Source organism: Meriones unguiculatus, chromosome X (genome assembly GCF_030254825.1).
Source record: "Meriones unguiculatus strain TT.TT164.6M chromosome X, Bangor_MerUng_6.1, whole genome shotgun sequence".
NCBI lineage: Eukaryota > Metazoa > Chordata > Mammalia > Rodentia > Muridae > Meriones > Meriones unguiculatus.
In genome coordinates this window covers 145,018,770-145,027,502 of record NC_083369.1, presented here as the reverse complement: position 1 = coordinate 145,027,502, position 8,733 = coordinate 145,018,770, and positions in this window count along the sequence as shown.

Genomic DNA, 8,733 nt, shown 5'->3' with positions numbered 1-8,733 from the left:
GGCAGGCTCTTTGACCTCCCCACCCCCCAAAGGAGGAGCAGTTCTGCTAGGCCACAGAGGAGGACTTTGCAACCAGTCCTGAAGATAGTTGATAAAAAAGGGTCAGATGAAAGGGGAGGAGGTCTTCCCCAATCAGTAGACTTGGAAAGGGGCAGGGAGGAGTTGAGGGAGGGAGGGTGGGATTGGGAGGGAATAAGGGAGTGGGATACAGCTGGGATACAGAGTTAATAAAATGTAACTGATAAAAAATAAAAATAAATAAAAAATAAACAAAGTGCTTCTTCTTTTGATTGAAAGTACTTTTAAAAAAACATTTACTAAAGAGCAGGCCAATCAGTTCATGTCAGAGACCATCCCTGTTCCTATTACAATGGAACCCACTTGGATACTGAACTGCCATGGGCTACATCTGTGCAAGGGTCTTAGGCTATCTCCATGCATGGTCCTTGGTTGGAGTATCAGTCTCAGGAAAGACCTCCGTGCTCAGATTTTTTAGTTCTGTTGCTCTCCTTGTGGAGTTCCTGTCCTCTCCAGATCTTACTGTTTTCCACTTCTTTTATAAGATTCCCTGCACTCTGTCCAAAGGTTGCCCATAAGTCTCAGCATCTCCATTGATAGTCTGCAGGGCAGAGCCTTTCAGAATTACCTCCCCCTGAGGGGGAAGCAGCATTACCAGGCCACAGAAGAAAACAATGAAGCCACTTCTGATGAGACCTAATTGACTAGGATCAAAAGGAAGGAAAAGAAGTCCTCCCCTATCAGTGGACTTGGGGAGGGGCATGCATGCTGAGGGTGAAGGAAGGGAGGGATTGGGACAGGAGAAGGGAGGGAATCACTGGGGGGGATACAAAGTGAATAAAGTGTAATTAATAAAGAATTAAAAAATAAAAATAAAAACATTTACTAGTTTCTGTCAGTTGCTCCATGGAAATGAATCAATTTGTTCAAATAAATTTGGTTTTCCACACACATCTTTGATCACTCTATTTAAGTGCACCACTAGTCTTATCAGCAGTCAGCCTATACTCCTTTTCCTATTCCATCTTCAGATTTCCTCATGCCTTTTATTATTTACACAACACAGGATTTACATCTACTGTGATGCCTATCTCATAACAGGTCAAAGTAAATTTCTACAAGGAGTTTGGTTTGTTTTGCTCACGGCTGTATCTTGTGGTCTTTTGATTCTTCCGATGTTGTTTATAGAAACTGATCCAGATCAACTCATGAGATAATGACACTTCATATTTTACACTCCAACCCCCACCTTCATTATTATAAGTTGACATCCAATCATTTGGACTGTGCCTTACTGGATTAAAATACACCTTAGAAATAAAGGTCAAGGCTAATTGGCAAGGATGAGAAAGCATAGAGTTTCTGATGTTTCCCTGACTCCTGTCAAAACAGAGCATTTTGTGTGACGTGAAGTTGTTGGGAAATGGCCTTTTGTGTTCCTGTAACAGGCAGTAATAATTAATTTTGTAGATTGTCTTGCTAGAGGGCAAATGAAGTGGACAGAGGCTCTGTCTGGTGCTCTTTCTCAAGGGAGATGGCAACAAGTGCTGACAAGCTCTTTAGTTGAAAAAAATGAAGAAATCTGTGAGGATGTTGCTGGTCATGTTACCTGTCCTTAGGTCTCTGTCTTAGCTGGCTTGGATGGATGTTCCAGGCCAAAGTTTGCTCTCTTGCCTCTAGTTTAAAAGTCTATATTCAGGAGAACTTTGGGATTGATAGTACTGGGGCTGCCCCCATGGTATGCAGGATCTCTGGCAAGTATTTTGTGGAGGACTACAGCCTATAAACACAATGAAATTACACATACACACACACATCAAAAGTTTGTGGATCAATGAGAGGTAAAAAATAGTTCTAATGCACAGGGGTATTGTATTTATGCATTTTTTAAGTCAGCAAACCTAAAGATTATCATGTTCAGGTTTTTTTGTTTGTGTCTCACTTGCCATTCCTAGATAATATTTCACTGTCTTGTCCTTTTAAGAGAAAGAGGTATCAATGTTGGTAGCAGTCTAAATGCCATTATACTTTGGAACCTGCCTGAACTGATACCTTATAGATCATATCACCATAATTGTTCCCTGGAGAACTTGGTTTAATGTGCACTAATTTCTTACTCATAATGACACATTATCCATTGTACAGCCATGACTATTGGCTTCCAAAATGACTGTCTCAAGGCTTATTTGCCATGTTTTGTTGATGCTGGGCAGTCTTATCCAAATAAGGCAGGAAAATTGAAATGACAAGTCAGTTTTCACATTATGTTAAATTTACCATTCAGTGTTATACAACGTAAATTCACAGAGACATATCTTTATATTGTGACATCACTTAAGGCTGTAATCACTGCATTTGTAGAATGCACTTTCAGTGTAGATTAGTATCTTGCATGCAATGTAAAGGGTGGGCAGGGGTAAACATACCTTATCTGCTCCTGGCCCTATAAACTAGATGCAGAATGTGGATATGTGAGCTCCCAGAGGTTCCTGCAAGGATATCTCAAAAACCGTTACTGCCTCATCTGCATTTTTTCATCTCTCCTCATACAGGCTTAATAGTTAAATAAAGGAATAAAATTCTATATCAGTTACAGCACTGAGTCAGGATGTCATGATAGTGTAGTGAAGGGTTAAAGGGAGGGCATTTAAAAGGAGTTTAGTTAAGAGGGGATTGTTAGTATTTGGCTCACTGAGCTCTGAGAATGATGTTTGTTTAAGTTAGAGTCTCTGCTGCATAGCTTAGCATTGTTGAACATGAAGGAAGAAAATACTATAAATCCTTCATTATTTAAAATTACCTTTAGCTTAGAAACAGAGAAAAAGTTGTCTTAGTAGAATTATGCGTGATAGGCAAAATGCAATGCACAGTTAAATTTGAGCATTAGATGATAAGTTTTAGTATACGTATCTCCTACAGCACTATATCTACTTATATAGATATCTGCATATCCCTATATATCATATGGGTTATTATCTGTTTTATATACCTATATATGCATACACATAAAGAAAATGTGTAGCAGTATTTCATTATTCATTTATTATATATTTGACACTAATTTTTCTTGGTAAAATTATTTCATTTTTTGAGATGCTAGTATTTTTAACCAAATTTAAAAATAATTGTATATCTTCCATGTAGATGTATGCATCTTTTTAAAATTTATTCATTTATTTTTGTTAATTACAGTTTATTCACTTTGTAGCCCACCTATAACCGCCTCCCTTATGCACTCCTAACACTCCCTGCTCTTCTCCTCCCATACTCCTCTCCAAGTACACTAAAAGAGGAGATCATCTCCCCTTCCATCTGATCCTGCCCTATCAGATCTTATCAGGACTGGCAACATTTGTTTCCTCTGTGGTCTGGTAAGGCTGCTACCTCCTCAGGGGCAAGAGCAAAGACATAGCCACTGAGTTCATGTCAGAAACAGTCCCTGTTTCCATTACTAGGCAACCCACTTGGAGACTGAGGTGAGATGGGCTACATCTGTGCCAGGGTTCCAGGTTATATTCATGCATGGTCCTTGGTTGGAATATCAGTCTCAGAAAAGACACCTGGGCTCAGATATTTTGATTCTGTTGCTCTCCTTGTGGAGCTTCTGAGCCTTCCAGGTCTAACTATCTTCCACTTCTTTCATAAGATTTCCTGCACTCTGCCCAAAGTTTGGCTTTGAGTCAGCATCTGCTTCTGTACCCTCCTGGGTAGAGCCTTTCAGGGGCCCTCTGTGGTAGGCTCCTGTCCTGTTCCATGTTTTCTCACTCTTCCAATGTCCATCCCATTTGCATTTCTGAATGAGGACTGATCATGTCACCCAGACTCTTCCTTGCTTAGATTCCATAGGTTTATATAGATTTTAGTATGTTTACCCTATATTATATTTCTTTTTTAAAATTTTTTATTTTTTTTAAATTAACCATTGCTATTTCATTTTTTACATTTTTAAATTTTTTATTAATTGCACTTTATTCACTTTATATCCCCCCCGTGGTTCCCTGCCTCTCCCATCCCAATCCTTCCCTTCCTCCCCCCTCTACACGCATGCCCCTCCCCAAGTCCATTGATAGGTGAGGGCTTCTTTTCCTTCCTTCTGATCCTAGTCTATTAGGTCTCATCAGGAGTGGCTGCATTGTCTTTTTCTGTGGTCTGGTAAGGCCCCTCCCCACTCAGGGGGAGGTGATTAAAGAGCAGGCCAATCAGTTCATGTCAGAGACAGTCCCTGTTCCTATTACTCTGGAACCCACTTGGACACTGAACTGCCATGGGCTCTATCTGTGCAGGAGTCCTAGGTTATCTCCACGCATGGTCCTTGGTTGGAGTATCAGTCTCAGGAAAGATCCCTGTGCTCAGATTTTTTGGTTCTGTTGCTCTCGTTGTGGGTTCCTGTCCTCTCCAGATCTTATTGTTTCCCACTTCTTTCATAAGATTCCCTGCATTCTGCCCAAAGGTTGCCTATAAGTCTCAGCATCTGCTTTGATAGTCTGCAGGGCAGAGGCTTTCAGAGGTCCTCTGTGGCAGGCTCCTGACTTGTTCCCTCTTTTCTCCTTCTTCTGATGTGTATCCTCTTTGCCTTTCTGGATAAGGATTGAACATTTTAGCCAGAGTCTTCCCTCTTGATTAGCTTCTTTAGGTGTACAGATTTTAATAGGTTTATCCTATATTATATGTCTATATGAGTGAGTATATACTGTTTGTGTCTTTCTGCTTCTGGGATAGCTCACTCAGGATGATCTTTTCCAGATCCCCCCATTTACCTGCAAATCTCAGGATTTCCTTGTTTTTTATTGCTGAGTAATATTCCATTATGTAGATGTACCACAATTTCTGTATCCATTCTTCAGTTGAGGGACCATCTGGGTTGTTTCCAGGCATCCGTAAAGAAATACAGGAAGTTGCAGCCAAACAGTTTTTTGGCTCTCAGAGAGAAAATGATTAAATCACTAAAAGAAATAAAATAAACAGAGGAATGTTCAAACAAACAGCTGAAGGAATTGAAGGAAAAACAGGAAAATACAGTCAGACAGGTGAAAGAAAGAAACAAAACTGTTCAAGATCTGAAGATAAAATTGGAAAAATTAAAGAAAACACAAATGGAGGAAATCATGGAGAGGGAGAACCTAGGAAAGAAAACAGGAACTACAGAGGTAAGCATAACCAACAGATTACAAGAGATGGAAGAAAGAATCTCAGGTGTGGAAGGTACAATGGAAAAATTGATGTATCCGTCAAAGAAAATAATAAATCTAAAATATTCCTGACACAAACCATCCAAGAAATCCAAGACAACATAACAATACAAAACCTGAGAATAATAGGAATAGAGGAAAAAGTAGATTCCTTCCTCCAAGGTACAGAAAATATTTTCAACAAAATCATACAAGAAAATGTCCCCAACTTAAAGGAGAGGCTTATACAAATACAAGGGGCCTACCAAACACCTAATAAATTAGACCAGAAAAGAAAATTCTCCTGCCACACAATATTCAAAACAGTAAGTATACAGAACAAAGAAAAAAATACTAAAAGCTGCAAGGGAAAAAGGCCAAGTAACATATAATGGCAAACCCATCAGAATCATACCTGACTTCTCAACAGAAACTATGAAAGCCAGAAGGGCATGGAAGAAAATCATGCAGACCCTAAGAGAACACAGATGTTAGCCCAGGCTACTATAGCCAGCAAAACTCTCAGTCCTCATAGACGGAGAAAACAAGATATTCAATGACAAATACCAATTTCAACAATACCTACACACAAATCCAGTGTTACAGAAGATACTAGAAAGAAAAATACAACCCAAGAAAACACAGGAAATAAGCTCACTACAGCAAAACAAAAGGTAGCCAAACACACAAACACACTATATTATATTTCTAATATGCACATATAAGTGAGTATATATTTTTCTGCTTTTGAGAAACCTCACTCAAGATAATCTCTTAAAGTTCCTACCAGTTGCCTGCAGTTTTCATTATTTCCTTGTTTTTAATTGCTGAGTAATATTCCATTGTGGTACATTGTATAAATGTACCACAATTTCTTCATTTATTCCTGTGTTGAGGGACATCTGGGTTGTTTCCATATTCTGGCTATTATGAATAAAACTGCTACGAACACGGATGAGCAAATGTCCTGGTTGTATACTTGAGTATATTTTGGATATATGCCTAAGAGTTGTATAGCTGGATCTTGAGATAGCACTATTCTTAATTGTCTGAGAAAGTACCAGATTGATTTCCAAAGTGGTTATACAAGTTTACATTCCCACCAGCTATGGAGGAGGGTTCTCCTTTCTCCACATCCTCTTCAGGATGTATTGTCACTTGAGATTTGATATTAAACATTCTGATGGGTGTAAGGCGATTCTTACATTTCCATGATGCCTAAGGACATTGAGCATTGTTTCTCTGTCAATCGATATTCACCTATGGAGAACTCTATACCCCATTTTTTAATTGGATTACTTGATTTGTTGCTTTTTAACTTCTTGAATTCCGTATACATTCTAGATATTAGCCCTCTGTCAGATATAGGGTTGGTGAAGATCCTTTCCCAGTCTGCAGGCTGTCATTTCGTTCTGCTGACATTGACTTTTGCTTTACAGAAGATTTTCAGTTTCATGAAGTCCCATTTATTGATTGTTGGTCTTAAAAGCCTGGGCTGTGGTGTTTTGTTCAGGAAGTTGTCTCCTGTGCAAATAAGTTCAAGGCTCTTCCCTACATTTTTTTTTCTAACAGTTTTAGTGTCTGGTTTTATTTTGAGCTCTTTGATCCACTTGGACTTTAGTTTTGTGCAGGGTGATAAGTATGGGCATATTTGCATTTTTCTGCATGTAGCCATCCAGTTAGACCAGCACCATTTGTTGAAGATGCTATCTTTTCTCCATTATATGTTTTTGGATTCTTTGTCAAAAATCAAATATCCTTAGGTGTGTGGGTTTATTTCTGGGTTTTCAGTTCAATTCCATTGAACCACCATTCTGTTTCTATGCCAATACCATGCATATTTTATTACTCCTACTCTGTAGAAAAGCTTGAGATCAGTGATGGAGATACCGCCAGATGATCTGTTGTACCAGGTTGTTTTAGCAGTTCTCTCTCTCTTTCTTTTTTATATGAAATTGAGAATTGTTCTTTCAAATTCTGTAAAGAATTGTGTTGTATTTTGATGGGAATTGCATTGAATCTGTAGATAGCTTTTGCTTTTGTCAGGATGGCCATTTTTTTCTGTTGATCCATCTAATCCATGAGTATCGAAGATCATTCCATCTTCTGATATCTTCTTCAATTTCTTTCTTCACAGATTTGAAGTTTTTTTTTTCATACAGGTCTTTTACTCGCTTGGTTAGACTCACACCAAGTACTTTATGTCCTTTGTGGCTATTGTGAATGGTGTTGTTTCCCTAATTTCTTTCTCAGCCCCATTTTCCTTCGTATACAGGAGGGCTACTGATTTTTTTAAATTTAATTTTGTATCCAGGCACTTTGCTGAAGGTGTTTATCAGCTGAAGGAGTTCTCTGCTTGAATTTTTGTGTTACTCATGTGTATTATCATATCTTCTGCAAATAGTGATCATTTGACTTCTTCCTTTCCAATGTGTATTCATTTGATCTTCATTAGTTGTCTTATTGCTCTAGCTAGGAATTCAACTACTATGTTGAAGAGATACAGAGAGAGTGACCTGCCTTGCCTTGTCTCTGATTTCAGTGGGATTGATTAATGTTTCTCTCAGTTTAGTTTGATGTTGTCTATAGGTTTATTCTATATGGTCTTTACTATGTTTAGGTGTGTACATTGTATCCCTGACTTAGCAGGAATGGATTTTGTCAAATGCTTTTTAGGCATCTAAGGAGATGATCATGTTGTTTTCTCTTTCTGTTTGTTTATATGGTGGATTACATTGATGGATTTCAGGATACTGAACCACCCCTGCATGCCTGGGATGAAGCCTACTTGGTCATGGTGGATGATAACTTTTATGTATTTTTGGATTTGTTTGCACATATTATATTGAATATTTTGCATCAAAGTTCACAAGAGAGATAGATATGTTTTCTTTTTTGTTGGGTCTTTGTGTGGTTTAGGTATCAAGGTGACTGTGGCTTCATAGAATGAGTCTGATAATGTTCCTACTGTTTCTATTTTGTGGAAGAGTTGAAGAGAATTGGAGTTAGATCTTCTTTGAAGGTCTGGTAGAATTCTGAGCTGAATCCATCTAGCCAGGGGCATTTTTTGGAAGGGAGACTTGATGACTGCTCTGTTTCCTTGGGGGATATGGGAGTATTTAACCTATTTCTCTGATCTTGATTTAATTTTGGTAAATGGAATTGTGAAGAAAATTGTCCATTTCATTTAGATTTTCAAATTTTGTGGCATGTAGGCTTCTGTAGTAAGACCTAATGATTGTTTGAATTTCCTCATATTCTGTCCTTATACTCCCCTTTTACATTTTGATTTTGCTGATTTAGATAGTTTCTCTCTGCCTTTTAGTTAGATTGGCTAAGGTTTGCCGATCTTGTTAATTTTCTCAAGGAACCAGTTTTGGACTCATTGTTTCTTTGAATTGTTTTCTTTGTTTCTAATTCATTGATTTCAGGTCTGAGTTTGATCATTTCCAATTTTCTACTCCACTTGGGTGTATCTTCTTCTTTCTTTTCTAGGGCTTTTAGGTATATCGTTATGTTGCTTGTATGAGATGTCTCAAACATCCAG